Here is a 21,599-nt window from a genome sequence, read left to right on the forward strand (position 1 = left end):
TCCTCAAATCTTTTGGAATGGGAGTTACTTTCAATGCAGAGTTTTTGTGGCTTGTTGACTTATAAAGCAATGTGAATGTATTTGGTGTTGTACAATAGAACTGTGCCAGAGAAGTTCCCTATCCCATCACAATCTAAGGGCAGGGGCTGGAAAGTACAAGACATTACTATACATTGGCTTATGAATATAGTGGCATAAATGGAACTGGTCTCAAAGCAGCTGAGTGCAAGGATTTTTTGAATGAGACGGAAGGGTTTGGTGTATGTTGGGACACTGGTTTAGTCTGGCTCTGGCACCAGAGTGGCATGGACGTTATTTGCTTCTTCTCCTGGGAGTATATATGCCTGTTTTTCAGCTTGTTCTCAGTGATTAAATGCCTGTCTCTTTAGAGGCACAGGAGGGGGAGTTTCCCCTCAACTTAGATGCTAGGTGGAAAAAGAATGGATTGCACCAGCTAACAGTACTTATATGTGCTGAATATTAGGATTGTTTCTTGTTGCAATGTGATTTATATTTTGATTTTTAAGACAGACTGAGTTGTTGGAGATTCAGGAGCAGTGGTTGTGTGCTGGGAGACCCAACTTGGTAATAAACTGAAAGGCTTGATTTGCTTTAGTGGGGTGTTTTATTTGAACTATACAGTTCTTCCATAACTTACCAGGGATGTAAGAGGATAAAGAAAGGGCTCTGAAAATTCCATGCAAGCCGTTAACAGTTCTAAACTTTGCTGCTTTGTGTAGAAGCGACTATGGAATAGGGAGCCTCTTAAATTTTTCTGTCTGTAAGCCCCTCCTCCATTTAGATTCTGCTTCTCCCTGACACTTGAGGTTGTATGCAGAGGAAATGTCACAAACTGGGTGTGATGGACCAGGATCCAAAGGCCAGTGTTCTTGCTGTTCAGTAGGACTTTGTAGCTTATGAAATTGGCTATGCTCCAATCAGAATAACGAGAATTAAAATACATGTGCTCATAACTTTGCTAGATTTTATACAGTGCTAACAGATGTAAGCTGTTTCTAAAAGCTATTCATATTGAGACTATGAATAGCAAAGCTACAGTCACTTTAAAAGTTGGCTTCCTTTATAGAGCTGCACATTGAGGTAGCTGAAGAGCTCTTGGAAGGGGAAATGGCATACTCAGCTCTGGGGGAGCTCAAGCGGCCCTCAAAATGTTAAGAACTGTATCAAAGCATCTAAAGCTTTAATAAATTCAGACTGAGCAGTCCGAAAACTTAATTTCACAGGCTTCTGTCCCTGCCCACCTTACCATACAAAGCATCAGCAGTTATTGTGAGCATTTCATAGACTGGGAGTTCAGCTCAGATAGCCCCTGCTGAAATTGGGAATGTGGTCTCTGAAGTTGTTTGAGTGATGGGCTCTTATATTTGTAAGTTTTAAAATTGGGCTAGTTTTGTGGCAGAAATGTAGCCAAGTTTTCAAACCTTTTCTAAATATTTTTTCTTAAATTGAACCATTTTAGAATCACAGTTAAGCTCAGAGCGATCACTTGTCAGTCAATTTTGTTAAAGCACTCTTCTCCTTCACCCCTGAACAATCTTCTTAAAGGGTGTATATTTGCTGACATTGACAAAAAAAAACTTTTGGTGGCACCTATATATATTGCTGTATATTAAAAAAAAATCCTGTTGATCTATTTTATAAACAGCAGTTTAATGTCTGATACTTTTGAGTCATAAATGACATTCCAGTGGTACAATTGAGAAAACCTGTAATATCTTCTTTCCAATTTCTTAGAAACACATCAGAATCTACTTTTACAATGCAAAAAGAAAAGGAGTACTTGTGGCACCTTAGAGACTAACAAATTTATTTGAGCATAAGCTTTCTTGAGCTACAGCTCACTTCATCAGTTTTCAACTTTTGAATGGTTGTTTTGTGGGTGAATGTTTTATTTCATTCTGTTCACTTCAAAATTTAGAAAAAGAATTTAAAAGTTAACTGTTTATTATCTAAGTGTAGTCTTTTAGATATATTTATTAATTCCACCTACATTGTGACTAGTTTACATTCTAGCTTTTAAGGAGATAAATTGAGAAAAATGGCAGAGGTACACTCCAGCATTTAAAAAATATATTTTTTTAAACTTGCTTTTCAATTAACCCAGATTGGGGAAAGCCCAATAGTTTAAACTCAAGTCTGCTATCCTATAGGGCTCGTATAGTCCTTTATTTTTACTACAATTTACTAATAGCAAAAGAGTCTGTGGTCCCATACTTAATCTGGCAGGTTGAGAGGTCCTAAATGTAACTCCCACAAGAACTTTTGTAACTCTTAACAGTTGTTAAAGAGCACTTTAACAATCATGAGTACAACTAATTGCTCCAGGGAGCTTATCCATTTGTCATAAGCTGCTGTACCAGCTTCACTGGGAAGGGCCTTTGTGAAAACAGTAATTGCTAACATATCCTGTAATTCAGTGACTGAAACTAGATTTAAGCCAGGCTTCTCTTATCAGGGTGGAACTCAGACTTAATTCAAATGAACACTATTAAAACTTTTTCTTACATTTCATTCATTTTTCAGTTGAGTGGATATATTTTGTTCTGGATCTGGTTTGATTTAACAGGAGGAGACGAGAAAAGGCACTTCTATAAAGAGCATAACTTTTAATATATACAATATTTAACTTCATGTACTTCCATGATATCGCAGGGTGAAACAGATCCCAAGCCACTAAATAATTTACAAGTCATTCCTCAATTCAAATACTAGTGTAATTGATGTCTAAGTAGTGTTTGCAGTGTTCTGTAATGAAAAGCTAGATTAGAAACACATTGTACATGGAAAGATGCAAGTTATTTAAAGACTGAAAAGAAACCCTTTTCTTTCTCAACAACCATTCACTCTAACAATGCTGGTTTTAGAAGTATATTTTGTAGATAAATTAATTTTGGATATGACTTTTTTCCTCAAATCATTGGCTTATTTTCAGTTCAACTAATAGCCAAAAACAGAAGAAATGTGGTCAGACTGTGATTGGTCATTTGTCTGATTTAGAGACTAGTTTAAATTAGTTCATAACTGGGGATTTAGAGGTCTGAATTTTTTTTTTTTAAAGTTCACTGTGTTAAGATTTTTTCAAATAGCTTTAATTCTTTTAGGAGACTAAAAAAAGTATTCTGCTGTTTCTAGAGCAGCAGCTTGCAGACATTTTTACAGCAACCTGGATGGTATGATGCTGGTGCAAAAATCTAGTGAAAACACACACACACATTCCATCTTTACAAAACATAGGAAAAAGAGGCAACAGCCTTTTCACATGACAGCTATTTGGAAAGAACGTTACATTCTCAGTCCTCCAAAAGGTTGTGATTGCTATCTTAGACGATGTATTTGTACACATTCTGTTAAAGAATTGGCACTGCCCGTTATTTGTCCCCAGAAGTTCCTGCACAGTTTACAAGCTCAGCCGATTTCCCTTTCTCCTCAGCACTGAGGATGCATTCTGCAGTTCTGCTCCCTTCTCCACAAAGAAGCTTTTTTCTCTTGACCTAGACTGCTAATCCTTTACTGCAAAGACCAGCAGCTGTGCTTTGTCTCTGGAGGTCTCTGCTCTGCATGCTGCCTCATTAGTTAGGGCAACCCCTCTGTTTGTGTTCTGCTTTCTCATTACTGAAGCAGTGACTTGTTTTCTCTTCCAGAAACTCTTACCAGGCATGTGAAAGTTCACAAACGTGTGAAAATACATTTTGAACATGTAGGTTACCAAGGACTGTTGCAAAACTCGTGTGTAGAAGGGATGAATTTCTGACATTCAGGGGGAGACCCTTTGGAGTTCTGCTTTTTAGAAAGTGCATGAAACCTATTTGTTGTTTAAAATATAGAGTTTCAAAGCAGGTGGAATTATGGAATGAGAGTGAATGGATATTACATCTATATTTTAAATATCTCGGAACAAGTATCAAAATTTTAGTGCTCAAATTTAGTGCTTTGATTTGAGATGAGTTAACTAAAAGTTTCCTTAAGTATAACCTCCAGAGCTAGAAAATTTTAATTGTACATGTCACAATTTGTGCAGTAATTGAAAGCTAAGTTACCATAAGAAGTGACCAGACTCTCTCCTCCAAAAAAGTCACTTCATATTGTAGGGCTCAGTCAGGCTCGACAGATTCATGCCTCTTATTCAGAAACGCCTGAAAATGGAGGTTTAAAAACTCTAATTGAAGCCAATATGCCATATAATTTACTTAGTTTAATCAAATACATTTGTTAAATATACAATTTGAAGTATAACCATGAAATTTCATAAATTGTACATCTCTTGTTTTTGTTACCTTCTTCCCCTTCCTGCCTTCACTTTGCTTTTGCAGAGCATAGATAATGAGCCATTATTATTATTTTGTGGTATGAGGTGTAGAAAATACCCAACTCCCAAAACAGGTGTGCATGGAATTTAATTCTAACACTAGCAGAACACTTTATAAGCTGAAAAAATCTAATATTGTGAAAAACATTGACTCAGTTCTTCTAGCTATAAACCAGTTGTTTTGTGTTTTCAAATTGGCACTTTCTGAATTTTACCTGGCCCACCCACTTCTGTATCGCCACATTTCATTCATACTAATTAACTGCACTCTAAATGTCTATAGGGCTTTCAGATGGTTAAAATCATATGCAATGGAAGAGCAGCTTTTTGTAACCTTGCAGAAAGCTTCTCTGCAACAGTAGCATCTAGTGGTAGAAAGACATATTATACATTCAAGAAAGATGGGTAACCAACTCAAAAGTGTGTGTAGAAGAGTGAACTCGCCAGTGGCACACCATCTCGTGGCTGGGCGTGTATGCAATGCTTTCCTTCTCTAGCATGCCCTGCTGGCAACTGTTCCAGCATTGTCGTGGTCTCTCTTCTCATGATTCAGCTCTCCAGCCAGGTCACTGTTAATCTCACCCCTTCCAGGGTAAACAAAGTCCAATAAACTAAATGCAAATAATCACCCTCAGCTATGCTCACTGTTCTGCAGTCTCTTTATCCCGTCCCAGGCTCTGCAGTGTTGTCCTTTCACTCTTGTGCAGAGTAACACCTCCCAGAGTGTCCTCCTTGCATCAGTGTTTCTGTGCCATCTTTTCAAGTGGACCAGTAGAGGAACCCAGGCCCTGCCTCTTCTCTGGCTTCCAGTCTAGGAACCCTGTGGCAAGTAGCTAAGGGGTTTGCTCTCTTGAACTCTCTGCTATCTCCATGGACTACTTCCTACCTTGGTTTTCCTTCAGACCCTTGCTAAAAGCATCTCCCTGGACTTAGTGTACATCTGCCACCTCTAGGCCGGTCTTCTGCACGCTAATAACTACAGAAGGCCTGTGAAGTTCTTCCCTTCTTGGCTTGCAGCTTTTTTCTCATCTGGGTTTTCCTCTCTTTATGCTCACCAGCCAGCTCTTTTCACAGCTGGGCCTTATCTTCGTTTGGGCCTGGCCCAGCCTCCAGGTGCTTTGATTGAGCTCTCCATCTCCAGTTAACCTTTTTAGTTCTACTGTGGGGAATATAGCCAATCACAGTGAAGTTTCCTTGGGGCATTAACCTACTTCTGCTGAAGTCCAAGATAAAACTACCCTGAATTTAGTGAGAACAGGATTGCACCATATATTAAAATTTTGGTTTCACTTTTATTTCAGGCAGCATGAGTTGGTATTACTTTGCTCCCTTTGAGCACAGCAAGTAAGATCAATATTTGGCACATGGTCTTTCCCCTTGCACATGAAAGCCTAAATTCTAAAACTCTGTAAATGATACCAACAAACTCTATAACCACTTATGTATGTTTTAAATTGTAGGATGATGGTGAATTTATAAAAGAACCAATATTCTTCTCAGCCTTTTGAATTGTCAAGCAAATTATGATTAATGTACAATTTTAAGAGTGCAGTATAACATTGTTTTAATTGAAAAAATTATATTAGTACTACAAGGCAGAATAGCTCTTATTAGAGAGACCTGTACTGTACATAGAGTCAGTTTTATAAGTTAATTTCACAATCTAATTTGTATGCCACTGAAGACATAATATTAAGCTTGTGATATCTTTAATTCAGAAAAGATGTGTTGCTTAGATTCCAACACATCTCTACTAAGTAATTCATCAAGAGTGTAAGTGGTCAGCCAGATGCCTTTTGTTGCTTTCATAAATTAACTAAACTATAAGCATTGCAAATTGCATGTGGAAGAGAGAAACCCATAGAAATAGATCAATGTAACAGTTGTAGCTAGGATTTTTTAAAATCGGTAGAGAGGACTGCTGTAAAATGTGTTCCACAGACATTCTTTTGTTTTGATTTTTTTCATTTCCTCTCCTTAGGTATAGGGTCTTGGGTGTCAAACTCTGTCAGTGGAGAACACCCGATTATACTTATTTGCTTGATTATCAGACCAGCCTACAAAGTTGGGAACTTACTTTTCCGCTAGATCTACAGTAGAATTTCCATAGTGACAAACGTTGCAGTGGAGGTGATTAAATATTTAGTTAGAAATAGTGGTGGTCCTCTTTCACAGCCCCTTTTTTTTTTGTATGTACAATTACTCATTTGGCATGCACAGTTTGTGGTTGTTGCATGCTCATTTGGCTGATTCCCAGACAATGGGAGCTGGGGGGGCAGCGCCTATGGGCGAGAGCAGCATGGATGGAGCCTCATCCCCACCCCCCGCCTACTAGTGCCGTAACGCAGTGTCAGATTAGGCAGGGAGCCTGCCTTAGCCAGCGCTCCCTCCCCCAATCAGGAGCCGCCTGAGGTAAGCCTATGCCCCAACCCCGAGCTCCAACCCCCAGATCTCAGCCCCCCCCAAACCTGGAGCCCCCTCCTGCACCCCAAAGCCCTCATTCCTTTCCCCAGCCCAGAGCCCTCACCCCCCCAACCCCTGCCCCAGCCCTGAGCCCTCCCACACTCTGAACCCCCATCCCCGGCCCCAACCCAGAGCCCTGACCCCCTCCTGCACTGCAGCCTGCACTCCGAATCCCTCAGCCCCATCCCCCGGCCTGGAGCCCCGTCCTGCATCCCGAGCCCCTCATTCCTGGCCCCACCTCGGAGCCTGCATCCCCCAGTCCAGAGCCCATACCCCCTCCTGCACCCTAACCCCCGCCCAAATCCAGAGCCCCATCCCACACCCTGAATGCCTCATCCCTGGCCCCAGCCCAGAGCCTGTACCCCCTCCCACACCCCAATCTCAACCTGTAGCCCCCCCCCCTCACATTACGAATCCCTTGGCCCCACCCCGAGCCTGGATTCCCCCTCCTGCACCACAGAGCCGGAGCCCTCAACCCCTCCCGTACCCCAATCCCTGCCCCAGCCCAGTGAAAGTGAGTGAGGGTGGGGGAGAGTGAGCCACCAAGGGAGGGAGAATGTAGTAGGCGGGCCCTCAGGGAACAGGCGGGGCTAAGGTATTAGTTTTTGTGCGATTAGAAAGTTGGCAACCCTAATAAAGCCAACAAAAGCCATATGATAAATTTTTAAGAATGGGATCAAATTTGGAATGGAGGCCTGGATTTGGATGTGCCCACTGGCCTTTCAGCATCCCTTTCACACCAACATCATCTTCACAGCATGGATGTTTTCATTCCATCCAGAGATAGAGAATTTACTTTGCTAATTTTATATAACTTGATTAAAAAAGATGAATGAACAATTAGATGTAATATTTACAGTTACTGAATTTGAAGAAATTGTGATCAGTTGCAAAGAGGCCATAAGGATTTTTAAATACTAAAGAATTCCTGTCTTCTGGATTTTTGATTACTTATTTTTTTATCTTTTTAACTAAAATTTAATTTAGTCTTTCAAATCTAAGTGGACTTTTTGCTTTTTAAAAGAATTCTGTTTAAGTTAACATTAAATGTGGTATATTTAACATTAAGTGAACATTAAAGATGTATTTAACTGAGAACTATTAGGTCATTCACTCCTCATTGTTTAAGATTAATATACATTTTTTTCTATTTCAAAGGTAAATGCTACAACTAGCCATTTTGAAGCATATAAGAAAAATAGAGCAATATGTAAAAGAGCTTGTCTCCTCTTGATAAATCTTGAAGAGTGGGATGTGGGTTTTTAGGGGAACTATATTATATTACTCCCATTTGGAATAATTATTAATTATATAAAATATAATAATATAAATGATTGATTAACATAGGAGATGAACAATTTATCCTTTCCAAATTGCTGGGGATTATCACTTCCATCATATTTGGTGTTGCAAATTCTGTAAATAGGATACAAACTTGATCGTATTAATAGTTTTTTCATATCGTCATGTTCATTAATCTGCTTAACTAGAAACCAAGAATATGAAATTTAAGATGAGGTGGCTGAATTCAAACTACTAGAAGAATGCTGACATAGACTTCTATGCAAGTGATTTGAGATTTGGAGGAAAGATGCTCCTAATTTAAGGAAGTTGAGAAATTGGTTAAAAAAGCAAAAACGCCAAATTAATGTTTTGTCTCCATCACCTGGCTCTGGAAGTTGACATTGCCTGCTACACTGCACTAATTCAGGAAGGGTTAGTACTAACAGCATGACCTCTGAACCAAATTGCAACAAGAATATTCTAAAAAATTACCACTCTGCCTGCCAGTTACCAACATAATGTTCAGGAAACACAAGTGTTGTTCTTTCCCTGTCTGCCTCACAACTGTAAGGGCGGGTTCAGGAAGTGAAACGTCATTCACAGCTATTTTGTTTCCTGGAAATTTTGCAGTCTGCCCAAAAAGTAAGACAATGTAAACAAATTCTTTTCCTTGTATTCAAGTGATTTGATGATGCATCTGAATTACTCTTTGCAGTTCATATTTATGTTGGCAAATTTCTGCTGGCAATAAATCAAGCCTGTGAGAGAATTGTCAAATGTGAGATTGGTAGATGCATAGATTCCAAGGCCAAAACGGCCCATATGGTGACTCGTTTCACCTCCTATGTAACACAGGCCATAGAGATTTCCCAAAGTATTTTCTTTTGAACTAGAGTAATTTTCTTTTCTTTTCAGTTCAATCTTGATTATAAAATTGCCAAATATTCCAGCAGAGGTCAGATCAGTGCCAAATACATAGATAAAATAATCTTGCTACACCTACTCAAGATTCCCTGTTTATTCATCAAAGAATCATATTAGTCCTTTTGGCCATAGCATTGCACTGGAAGCTCATGATTGTCCACCAGGACCCCCACATGTTTTTCCAGAGAACTGCTTCCCAGGATTTAGTGTCCCATTTTGTAAGTATGGCTGACATTCTTTGTTCCTAGATGTATACTTTTACATTTAGCCACATTAAAACTCATATTGTTTGCTAGTTAACTTGCACCCAGCTTATCAAGTGATCCAAATCATTCTTTATCAATGGCTTGTCCTCTTCATTATTTACCATCATTATTTACCAATCTACTATTATTTACCATTATTTCCCCCAGTCTTTATGTAATCTGCAAATTTTGTGATGATTTTATGGTTTTGTCCAGGTCATTGATAAAAAAAAATTAAATAGTGTGGGGCCAAGAACCAATCCCTGCGGGACCCCATTAGAAGTACACCCGCTTGGTAATGATTTCCTGTTTACATTTACATTTTGACACTTCTCAGCCAGTTTTTAATTAATTCAATGTGTGCTATGTTAATCATAAGGCTGTCTGCTTTCCTACACAGAGAAAGATAGGCGAATCTTACAGGTAATATGCTTGTTCTCTAGAGTGCTGCACTCTTTGCACTGAGTCTTCTAATTTAAAAATTAGAAGCATTGTGTCATGTGGTGGAAGCTGCTTGTCTGTCTAGCTTTGTCAAGCTGAATGTCTGCTGGGAGGGGGTTCATTAAGAAGATATTGATGACCTGTGTGACAAGAATGTCCTAATTTCCTCTATGTTAAAACTATGGGGAATGGGGAGGATTAACATCAACCAACAATGGAAAAAAACAATAAACCTTAATACACACCTGTGAAACTCATGACACCTTTTGTCGCTCTTTATCTTCATGTATCTCCCTGCTCTCCAAAAGCCAAAAAGAATAGGTAAGCTTTGCAATGTGCTGTACAGGTGAGTAAATTCTCAGGGTGTTTTGGACCAACTGGTGCACAAGGTGCAGGGGCCCTTAAGCAACATATTTTTCCAGCAGTCCCCTTTCTTTTACACCAAGGTGTCCTCTGCTAGAGTATTTCTGCTGAATGCAACTCTGGTGGTATGGCACAGAGAATATCTTTCATATAAATATGAAGCCACTAGGAGCCTTTAAAATGTCTAATGTACCTTCTTTGTGAAAAGGTAAACTATCTTGCAAAGTTGGGTCTTTAACAAATATTTCATAGGTTTCAGAGTAGCAGCCATGTTAGTCTGTATCTGCAAAAAGAAAAGGAGTACTTGTGGCACCTTAGAGACTAACAAATTTATTTAAGCATAAGCTTTCGTGAGCTACTGCTCATTTCATTGGATGCATCCGATGAAGTGAGCTGTAGCTCACAAAAGCTTATGCTCAAATAAATTTGTTAGTCTCTAAGGTGCCACAAGTACTCCTTTTCTTTTTGCAAATATTTCATAGACACTCTTGGGTACAGTATATATGAATTGCTGGCTACAGTGAGTGCCAAAACAGTATCATAATTGGTTGTAAATTTACTGTATTTGCCATATTTCCTATTCCAAATATAGGAAACACTGCTTATTTTAGCAGTCAATTACTGCAGTTTGTTTTTAACAAGTGGCACCAATTTATAGAAAATTCCTTTTCTGAAATTGGATTAATCGCATTTGAGTTAATCAGTCTTGTTTTGATTAACCCTTTGGGAGCCATACTGTTATGTTCTGCACAACAGTAAAAGTGTAAGTATAGTTACTCCTGGGGGGAGAATTCATGTCCCCTGCAGATTTTTTTGCTTCCCCTCAGAAAAATTACTTTCTGACAGGGAAGCAAAGGGAAGTTGCAAGAGCAGTCACGCACCCCTCTCTAGAAGTGCGGATGTGTCATTTTGGAGTGGGAGTAGGCCTAGGGATGCCCTGGCTTGTGGCTCCTACCCTGTGCCAGGTTCAGTTGCTAGTCCTGGGTGGGTGGGGGGCAGGGGAGGATGGGACTTCCTCTTCCCCTGCAAGGAGCTGCTGGGGCTGGGGCCAATTGAGACCCACCCCCAGAAACCTCCCTCAGCTGCAGGAAGCTCTGCGCCTGCCCCTCAGCTTCCTGTCTCCCATCGCTCCTCAGCCGGGGGGGTGGGGAGGAAGGGTCACTGTATGGGGAGCAGCTATCCTGTCTGCCCATCTCCCATGGATCCAGATCACCTCACACTGAGCCCTCTGTGCTTGATCTCCACCTCAACATGCCCCACCTCCCCTGCAACTGGACCCCGCCTACAGAGCTCCTTTCCCTTGCACCTGGAACCCCTCAATGAGCCGCCTTCAGCCAGATTACCTTACACAGAACCCTCTCACCCCACACTAAGCCCCTCCACGCTTGGATCCTGCCTGGCTGACCCACACCTGGATCGGGGGGGCCACGGCTGGGCATGCATACAAGACTGTGTTCCTCTAGCTTGCCTTCCCCTCCATGCCTGTGTCTGGCACGGAGGGGCAAGGCTTCAGGGTGTTTCTGGAACAGGCCTGGCCCTTGCACTGTGTCAGGGTTGGGTGCAGCCTCACCACCGAGTCCATGTCCAGCGTTGGGAAGGACTCGGGGTAATCTCCCACCTCTGTGCAACTCGTGGCCTGTGATCCCCATTACCATGCTGGAGCCTCCACATTTATTTATTGATAAATAAAATACACACAATTATTAAAATATTGTATACAGATTTTTTTTTTATGTGCAGAATTTTTATTTTTTTGGCTCAGAATTCTCTCAGGATTAATACAGTGTAAAAGAATGGATGTAATAGAATTAAAGAATAGGTTTTGGAAGTCCTGACATGCGAGTTCTATTCTTGATTCTGTCACTGACTCATTGTATGCAAGCCACAAATTGCATGAGTCATTAACCTCTCTGTGCTTCATTTATCTTATCTGTAAAAGTAGAATAATACTTGTATTGTCCCTCATCTTTGAATGTCTCCACTGCCTCTCCCTCCACTGAATCATATTAAAATTTCTTGATCTAATTTCCAATAACCTACATAATTCTCTACTCATGGCTATAACCTGTTTAAATATCTTCTAGAGATGCTAGCCTCAATGCCCAGTTTGTATAATTCTCCTATAAATCTCTACATGCCTTCATCTATGCCACATATAAATACTGAATGCCTTCCCTGTCCTTATGCAGATTCCTTCTTAATATTTGGTGTTTCATTAATGCTCATAAGCGAGTCATCAATATATCTTTTTAAAATAAGTCTTTTTTTAATTGAATCACCCCTATTCATATGTCTACATCTGAGTAATGTGTGATCTTATTGCTGTAATTCTCATGTTTGTTACCCCTTCTTATCACATCTAAAGTTCTGTTGTAAATGTTTGGGATAAGTACTATGTCAATCTTTGTACTATGAAATGCTGAGAGCATGCTTTTGGGTGCTGAAAATATCATGTCTACTTAACAGTGCTGCTGAAACATAATGCTTAATTTTGCTTTGAAAGTACTACTGTATGTAAATTTAATTGTGAGAAAAGGGAAGAAACTGGATTTCTTTAATGCAGAGAGATTAACTTCTAGTTAATACAAGCTTTAAAAAATAACTTGCTACGTAAATATAATTTAATAAGATCAGTGACATTATATAAAATGTCGTGTCATCTTACACAATTCTGATACTTGGCTTAACTGACCATATTAATTGGTTCATTCCATGCTTTTTTGTGTCCTGAGGTCTCACCTTCATGCAGCCTTTTGGTATCAGGGGTTTTCTTGCTTCATCTATAGTGATGTTTTTGTTCTGCCATCAGCATCCCATGTCTGCTTTTTTGACCTGAACACTGATGATAGTGTTTACAATAATTAGCTTCTTTAAAAAAAAAAATTCTGCTGTACTACTTCTCTTCTTACTCCTTAACTGATATTCTTTTGAAATTAATGGAGCATTAGGTAATATCAAGTTCATCCATACACGTTGCAGGTGTGTTCTGAAGGAAATACTTGGTTTAGATATCAGTCAGCAGTTTTAGTAAACTTTTAGTGGCTGCAAAAATGTCAGATGGGGAACATTGCAGTGTATCCTTTCCCAGGTTGCTCTTTGGTGCTCTGGGGCCAGGGGGGCTGGGGGCGCTAGCCTGGGGCAGAGGCCAGCAGCCACAGTGGGGGAGGACTAGGGTTGCTGGGCAACGGCCACAGTGGGGGCTGGGCTCTGGTGGGCACAGAAGGGGCGGGGTTGGAGGGCTAGCTTCCCCAAGCCAGGGTTCACCCACCACCTATGTGTAACTGAGATGAGAATCTGCTTTTTTTTTTTTTTTTTAATTCTCTGATCCCGCTTTTGGTTGTGAGGGAGAAGGGGGAAATGAGCCTGGAGCATAAAAAGCACAGTGTGTTTAGAAAGCTCCAATAAAGGTAGAATGCTTTAATTGTATTAGCAGCAAATTAGTTGTTCAAGTGATCTTTACTCTAGCAGTTTTTATAGAACTTCAAATGGTTTGCATGTAATGGCATCCATTCATATGTAAATAATAGCATATGGGCTGTGGAAGTGTGAACTGTTGTAGGCATATTTGTACTGAAGTGAAAGACATTCTCCATGCTAGGCATTGGCATGTACTTATGATCCATAATCAAATATTGTTGTAGTAGGTATCCTAATTCTTTTTTTCTTAGTAGTTTGCCTTTAAAAATCGTTTACTTTCACTTGGTAATGCTTACATTAAAATGCGATATACAGATGTAGAGAAAACCTTTCCAAATGAGTTCTATTTGAAGAAGAAGATACAGTTGCTTGCTAATGTTGTTGGATGCCAATTCCTGTAACAGACATTAACTTATTATATTGATGATTGTTTAAACTTCCTGCAAAGAGGTTTTTGTGAATGAGCAAATATTTTTTTGACCTACTGTCAACTGTGTGTAACACATACAAACCTTAGGATCGTGTAATTGCCTTGTTTGTTAAGTAATTTGAATACTTTTCTCAGTATCTGACTTGGGCTATATCCACACTACCACGTATGTTGGCAAAACTTGTAACTCATGGATGTGACTATTTCACCCCCTGAGTGATAAGTTACACTGACATAAGTGCTCAAGTGGATAGCTCCATGTCAGTGGGAGAACTTCTCCCACCAATATAGTTTCTGCTGCTCACTGAGGTGGTTTTTTAATGCCAACGGAAGAGCTCTCCCATTGCCATAGAGCATCTTCACCTGACTTGTGGCAGCCTCTCACTGTATCGGTACAACTGTGCTGATGCAGCATTTTAAGTATAGACATGATCTTACTTGGATGTTCTGTAATGGTAGGTTTCTATGGCAGGAAAAAAACACCCTTTCGGCAGCAAGATCCAGGCTTGTGCTAGAGTGCTGAAAATAGACTCACCCTGCTCCCCAGCCTTCAGACCCTGAAAGTCTGCACAGCTATTTTTAGCACTGTAGTGCAGGCCCCCCTGCAAGCTTAGTCTGTAGACCTAGGCTCTGAGATTCACTGGGTTGTATGCTGGGATCTAACTGTCAGGGTTTTTTATTGTCTCTGTTTGCCAAATCCGTTAAACCCTAGAAATGATTGGTTTTACTCTCAAGATTTACTGGCAAAACCTGAATTTGTGAGTCCCGTTACTATCAACAATTATGAAAACCATGACTTAATGATCAGTTTAAAGTTTTATTTCATAAATTGAAAGAAGACTCTCTAATTAGCTACCTAGTCTAAATTCCATTTATTTTTTACTCAAGTTATTATGATTACTTTTCTTCTCACGTACAGTAGCTTAAAACACACTACCTTAGAAATGCTTTCGTAGTAAGCTGCAAACAAACTAATGTAAACAAATTTATGAAGACAAATCTGACTAAGGCTCTTTGACCATAAGAACTGAAGTTATTACATTGAGTTTTCCTTTGTTGGCAGGTGAGAGGAAACTTATTTTAGATAATTTAAGATAAAATCTTGCTTGCTGTCAAAGATCTTATTTTTCACTCCCTACCACTAAGTTAGCCTTTTTATGGCAGATACAATTATATCTTTTATAGAATGTCTAGAGTTAGAGGGCTAGCAATCGTAGGCAGTCTAGTCCAGGAGAGAGACTTGTAGAGCACTGGGAATCTGTGCAACTGGGTTCTGTTCCCTCCCGTACCACTGACTAGTTGTGTGCTTTGAGAAGTCACTTAACCTTGATTTGTCATTACAGGAGCGGGCTTTCCCCTTTATCAGCAATTCCTTCATTTTAAATCTTTCCAACTATCAATAACACACTCCAAATTGTGCATTTCTAGTGTGCATTGTACTTCTTCGGGCTATCTCCATGTGCCATTCAGCCTCGTATCTCAAAACATGCACTCACTAACCAGAAATGCACTGCCTGTCACTTGTGACTGATTGATTAAATATTTGTCATTTAACAAAATTGTGATCCAATTACAACTGGACATATCCATTATTCCAAAGCAAGCACATGCACCAAAAAGACTTATTTGAATGATTTTTGCCTTGAGACTCATGAGTTGTAGCTTAGAGTTTGGATTCCAGGGTTAGGCCCTATCGTGTGGAAGATTGAAGTTTTGTTTGCAGTCAAGTAAGTGATGTTTTTAGCTTATCCATATTCTAGTATGTGTTCCTTCATAAAGTCATACGAATCTTACCATAGAAATTACAGATGGAAAATACTTTAGTATTGCAGTTTGCTTTATCCATTCTGACAAATTATCCAAGTGGTGCAGCAGCTTTCCTTGGAGGAGATTTTACAATCCAATAATACTCAGTATTAAGAAATATTACTGATATCAGCTTAATTTTTCTTTGCTAAATTTCATCCTATTAGTTATTCTTGGTCTACCCTAAACAAGTCCTTTTTCTCTTTCCTGTTTCTGTGATTTTTTTTTTCATTCCCCCTCTTCCCCACTTTGGGTATCCTTCAGCTTCTGTCAACAATTATGTTTTCTATCCCTCTCCATATCCCAAATGTGAAGTGTGCTCCAGAATCTAGTGTAAACCAAAGTCAGAAAAATGCATTTGAGAATTTATAAACCATTTTGAATTTTATTTGTGAAAAGCTGAGACTTGTGTAGCATGTCTTGTATGAAGGAAAACTGACAGTAATGCTTTGTTTTTTCTTGATTGACAGTAACTTGATCTACCCTCAATAGGACACCCAAGCTTGCATAGATGTGCTTTAAGTATGTTTGACTTGCAATACTCTTTTCTTGCGCCATAAATTATGCATTCATCACATTACACTGTGATTTGGTATTGCTTATGTATATCATTAAAACTTTTAATTTCAAGAGCAGAAGACTTCATGCTGAAACACGGCCATCTCCTAAGTGAGTTTGAGCAACTTAAAGCCCCCTTGCTTGGCATTACTACTTTTCAGCTGTTTGGTACAGCATGGCTTTTCTTGGGCAGCAGTAATGGATGTGAATGAGCTCTGGGGATTGAGGAAGTAAGGAGTAGTTGATTGGCAAATACTTTTTTTAATTAGTTTTTCTTTCCTCAGTAGTTCCTTTGTATTCCACCTTGTTTTTCCAACTCGATATTGTCCTCATTACCTCTAGTCAAGCTGTCATTCATCTAAATCTAACAGAAAAGTCGTAAAAGTTGTTTATTAAACCTACTCTCACCCTTCAAGAAGCAAGTTTGTGTAATGTGCAACTTCATGTATGCTATATCTCTAGGATTGAACTGTAACGTGAATGGGAGAAAGTTTATATCTTGACCAAAGATTTGACGAAGGCAATGCATATGAAAGCTGTTGAGCCCTTTTTCCTGATGAGAATATAAGGTCCATGGTTCGCTCCCATACAAAAGGGTGCTGATAACACACGCACAATACACAGAGATCTTTGTGTATTCTGTCAGTTTGTTGATTTGCCATACCCTCTTTCTCAGTCTAGATATTGTTGTGGCGGTTTTTTCGATGCAGATGTTGAGTTCTGTTCAAGTGAGAGGTTGACTGCAATAGAGAACCCCCCAGGTATGTGAACTTGTTCACCACTTCAAGTTCATAGCTGTTGATCTTGATGGAGGGTGCTTCCGCAACTCCTGGGCACATTGTTAGTCTTTTTTAGGCTTAGTAAGCTGAAGTCTTGGCAGGCTTTGGAAAAACTGTCCAGGAGGTTTTGGAGATGGGCTTCTGTGTGGGTTGTCACTGCTGCGTCATCAGCGAAGAGGAGGTGTTGGATAAGGGCCTCCCAAGTCTTGCAAGTTTGAACAGCTTTCCATCAGATCTCGTGTGCAAGTAGATTCCCTCAGTTGAGGAGCCAAAAGCTTGTTTCAGCATCAGGGAGAAGATGATCCCAAACAGAGTTGGTCCAAGTACACAGTCTGTCTTAACTCCGCTATGAATCTGGAAAGCCTCAGAGACGGAGCCATCATATTGAACTTTGCCGTATGTATTTTCATGGAAGGATCGAATCATGCTTAAGAGTTTGGGGTGGGGGGGACATTCAGTCTTTTTTAGAAGTGTGAATAGTCCACTTTTACTGACAATGTCAAAAGCCTTTCTAAGATCGATGAAGGCTATGTAAAAGGGCTTTTTTTTTTTTTTTTTTGTTCTCTGCATTTCTCTTGTTGTCTCAGTGAGAAGATCATATTGATGGTAGACCTTTCAGCTCTGAAGCTGCATTGTGATTCTGGATAGATTCTGTCTGCAAAGGTCTGAAGTCTGTTCAGGACAACTCAGGCAAAGGCTTTTCCCATAATGCTAAGAAGGGAAATGCCACGATATTTGTTACAGTTGCTCCTGTTAACCTTGTTTTTACAGAGAATGGTGATGTTGGCCTCTTTGATTTCTTGTGGTACTTTGCCTTCTTTTCAGCACAGGCAAACCAACTTGTGAAAATGTTGCAGTAGAATAGGTTTTCCCCATTCCATGATCTCATAACAGCTTATGATATAAAATATTATAAATTGTGATTTAAAATGTATGTAGGTTGTTGAACATGTTGCTGTTCTGCTTTCTATAGAATTGAACTGTTCACTCTAGCTCATGTGCTCCCATATGTGTACGTGCTGACACAAGTGGTCAGATTTTTAAAGTCTGATTTATTTTTTTGCACGTAGGTGTAAATTATTACAGGTGTGGGTCACAAGTGGTTAGTTAGTTTCATATCACTTGTATCTACACAAAGCATGCACAGAAAGGGAATTCTATCTGTATTCTCCTCTCCCCCATTTTTACCCGTGTGGCTATATTACTTTGTAGCTGCTAAATACGGCAGTTTGGGTTGGTGCTTTTCTTTTCAGCTATGAAAACAAAGTTAATCATCATGATCCAAACAAGCACGATTTATTTGTAATTACGACCCTATTAATGAGCATGAGGAGCAAAACACTGATCCCAGATGTTTTAGTTTCCTTGAATAGGAGTTACTTTGGAACTCTCATTGTCTGTATCAACCCAATTTTCCTCAGACCACCATGAAAATATTAAATTGTACCTACTTTACTTTCTGTATTTCACTTACTGGCACTTCAATTGACTTGCAAAATAAAGGTTTAAATCTTCTATTACACTGAAAACTTCTGACTCGTCATTAACTATACAGCTGTTACCAGCACCTCCATAATATTGTGTAATTTTGTGATAATGATATAACTGAGCAGTTACAAGAGTATACAGTGAAGGTGCACATTAATGATATTCTATGCAAATTACAATAAATGCTAATTTTCCTAAAATTTTAAAACATTCAGTCAGCTGCCAACTGTGAAAATAACATCAAAGGACTTTTTCCTGCCTCAGGCTTCAAATTGAGGTGGCCATACATTTTCATTTTTATTATTGTACACTTGACTATCATATTGTGTTGCTGCATGTGCCTTTCTGTCTTTGATAGGTTTGTACTAGGATTCATATCTCAGTTCTTGGGCGTTACTCAGATTTGTTATGATTTGTTCAGATTAGCTCCCAGAATGTTACTTACTTACTATTGAAGTAGCACATAACCCCACAATAGCCACAGTTGGAACTGAGGTGGTGTTGTGGTGATTTCTGCATTAAACATATAGGATAACTTCTGGCCTCATTAATGTCAGGGGCAGAACCTCAACTAGTGTAAAATGGTTGAAGTCAATGGAGCTTTGACAGTCTGCACCAGCTCAGAATTTATACCTGGAATTTTGGCCACTAACTTCACTGGGCCCATGATTTCACATATAGTGAGATATTCCTTGCCCCAATGAGTTTAGTCTTTAATTTGAAGAAAGATGTAACAAACAAATATGATGGATGAAATAAAAGGAGGAAAAGGAGAGGGAGAGTGAAGGTTACAAAAATAAGACCATGTGATTACATAGGTTTTTGCACAACTTGATGGTTCCTGAAGGTATCAAATTCAGCTGGTATGGAATGCGTTTTACATGACAATTACTGCACAAATTAAGAAAGGTGGATCGGAGCATACACAGTACCTAGAAGAATGTTTTCTAATAACAATATGTACAGGTCTGTCCTGAGAGAATTGGAATTTTTGGTTTAGATTTAATAATACCCACCTCTTGTCATCATTAGAACTCAATAAGCTATTAATAATGTATAGGCACATTATGTTACTGAGAAACTTGAAATCTAATAATGAATTGTCATAATCTTTAGCAGTATCTTTTCCTGTGGAGTGGGGGAAATGTCCCAAAAATAACATGCAGTGTAATTCATCAAAAATAAAAAAGTGAACAGTTCCAAGCATATTAATGCAATATAATAATCAAAGCATATTGACAAAAGTAACAAGGAATCTTAATTAAACAATCTTTCTGACTAAAGGAAAAAACAAGACTATCAATTTAATTTTAAAAAATCAGAGTCATGCCTTAATATTATGACTTAATCATTTACCTGACCCAAAACACCAGGATGACTTAAGTCAACGTGGCCTTGTACCCTCTCATTATCACTACTTTATCATGTCTAAAATAGATTTTGTTTTCTGATATTGCTCCATGTCACTGGGACAAGGGAGGGAGAGGAACTGGGGTCTGATTTTTCAAGTTGCAGCAGTTGCGCAGCTGGTTTTGCAAATAACTCTATGGGGTCTTGGAGAATATCATTCACTTTCTGAGATGAACTAATGAAGGCAATCACATACACAAATGTACATCCATAATCCTGCCAAAGATAATCATATTTGAGATGTATATAGTATGGTTTCATACAGAGTTTCTCGAGGCTTTACATAGATTGGTATTATCCCCATTTTCCCAGTGGGAAAGCTGAGGCACAGAATGCTTTGATCTTTTCATCCTAATAAGTATATTCCTCATTCATAAAAAGATACTTAGCTTTTCTATTTGCTGTACCTGCCCTGTGTTTTCCTGTCTCTCTAATCTCTGTATCGGCCATGGTTTGAAGCTGGGCATCCTAAAATACTCCCTAATGCTTGGTAGAGCCACCTCCTCATCCTGTGTCAACCTATACAATGAACTACATTTAAGTCCATCCAACAATAAAATTAGATTTTCTCCTCCTCTTTTTGTGTAAAACTACCAATGTTTGAAAAGGGGCCTGTAGTAATTCTCACCACCTCAGTAGTTCTAATAGCTTTTCATTGAATGTTTTCAAGCATTACACCACAATAAACATATTGATCCTTGTTAAAAGGCTGTATCAAGTATACATACGATAATTTCCCCATCCCAATTTAAACTTTTTTGCGTCTACTGCACTCTGTACAACAACTCCATCTGAGCTATGTTTAGCTATATTGAACCAAATTATGCTATTGATAGGACTACACACAATGGCTGAGCTTGACCCAGAGATTTCAGTTTGAAATCTTTAGAAACCTTTTAGAAACATAGTTGTGTATCAGATCCAAGAGGTATCATCTCTAGCCATTTTCCAAGTAGGGTTCATAGAACTAGTGACTGTACCCTACATTCAGTGGGTGGAAAATGAAGGCTGTTGAGGACTAGGTAGCTCTTTAGACTAGGCTTCTGCTCTGTTAGATTCTCCTCTTTTGCTGAAAACGACCAATTGGCCAGATCGGTCCTTTTTCTTGTTAATCACAGGCACCATTTGCATATGAGTATCTCCTATCCCAAGCTTAGAAAATAATAAGTGCAGGTATATTGCACTCATTTTACCCTTTCCGATTTGCCCCGTTCTCCTTATACCAAATCTTGCACAATATACTTCTCTTATCTTTGACATTTGTTTCCTACATCTCTGGTTAACCACTCTGTCCTGTTTCTGTAATGCAGATGTTACTGAGATGAATGTAGATGATACCACTTCCCCTTTGATTTTGCACTGCTACATTACATGGGATCTTATGTTATCAGCGGATTATCTTAGATGTTCATTAGCTGCTCTATTGCTTATCATACATCTGTTTTGCAGAATAGTTTCAAGTCCTATAGTTTCACAAATTTGAGTCTCTTTGATTGTACCATTATAAGTATTTTACCTTTTTACGTTGACATTTCTTAATTTTGCATGAATATTTTGCTCATTCAGATTGTCTATGTTGATATGTTAAACACAACAGTTCCTTAGAGGAGGAGTTCTGATTATTTTCAAGATGTCAAAATATATTTTTTCCAGCATAACTCTCT

At 39.1% G+C, this 21,599-nt stretch overlaps 1 protein-coding gene across 14 annotated transcripts in view; it reads left to right on the plus strand.

Moving 5' to 3' along the window:
* AMMECR1 (AMMECR nuclear protein 1) overlaps positions 1-21,599 on the plus strand; it is a 111,916-nt gene that overhangs the window by 49,952 nt on the left and 40,365 nt on the right. The window lies entirely within an intron of this gene.

Source organism: Dermochelys coriacea, chromosome 9, assembly GCF_009764565.3.
Source record: "Dermochelys coriacea isolate rDerCor1 chromosome 9, rDerCor1.pri.v4, whole genome shotgun sequence".
In the NCBI taxonomy this organism is placed as follows: domain Eukaryota; kingdom Metazoa; phylum Chordata; order Testudines; family Dermochelyidae; genus Dermochelys; species Dermochelys coriacea.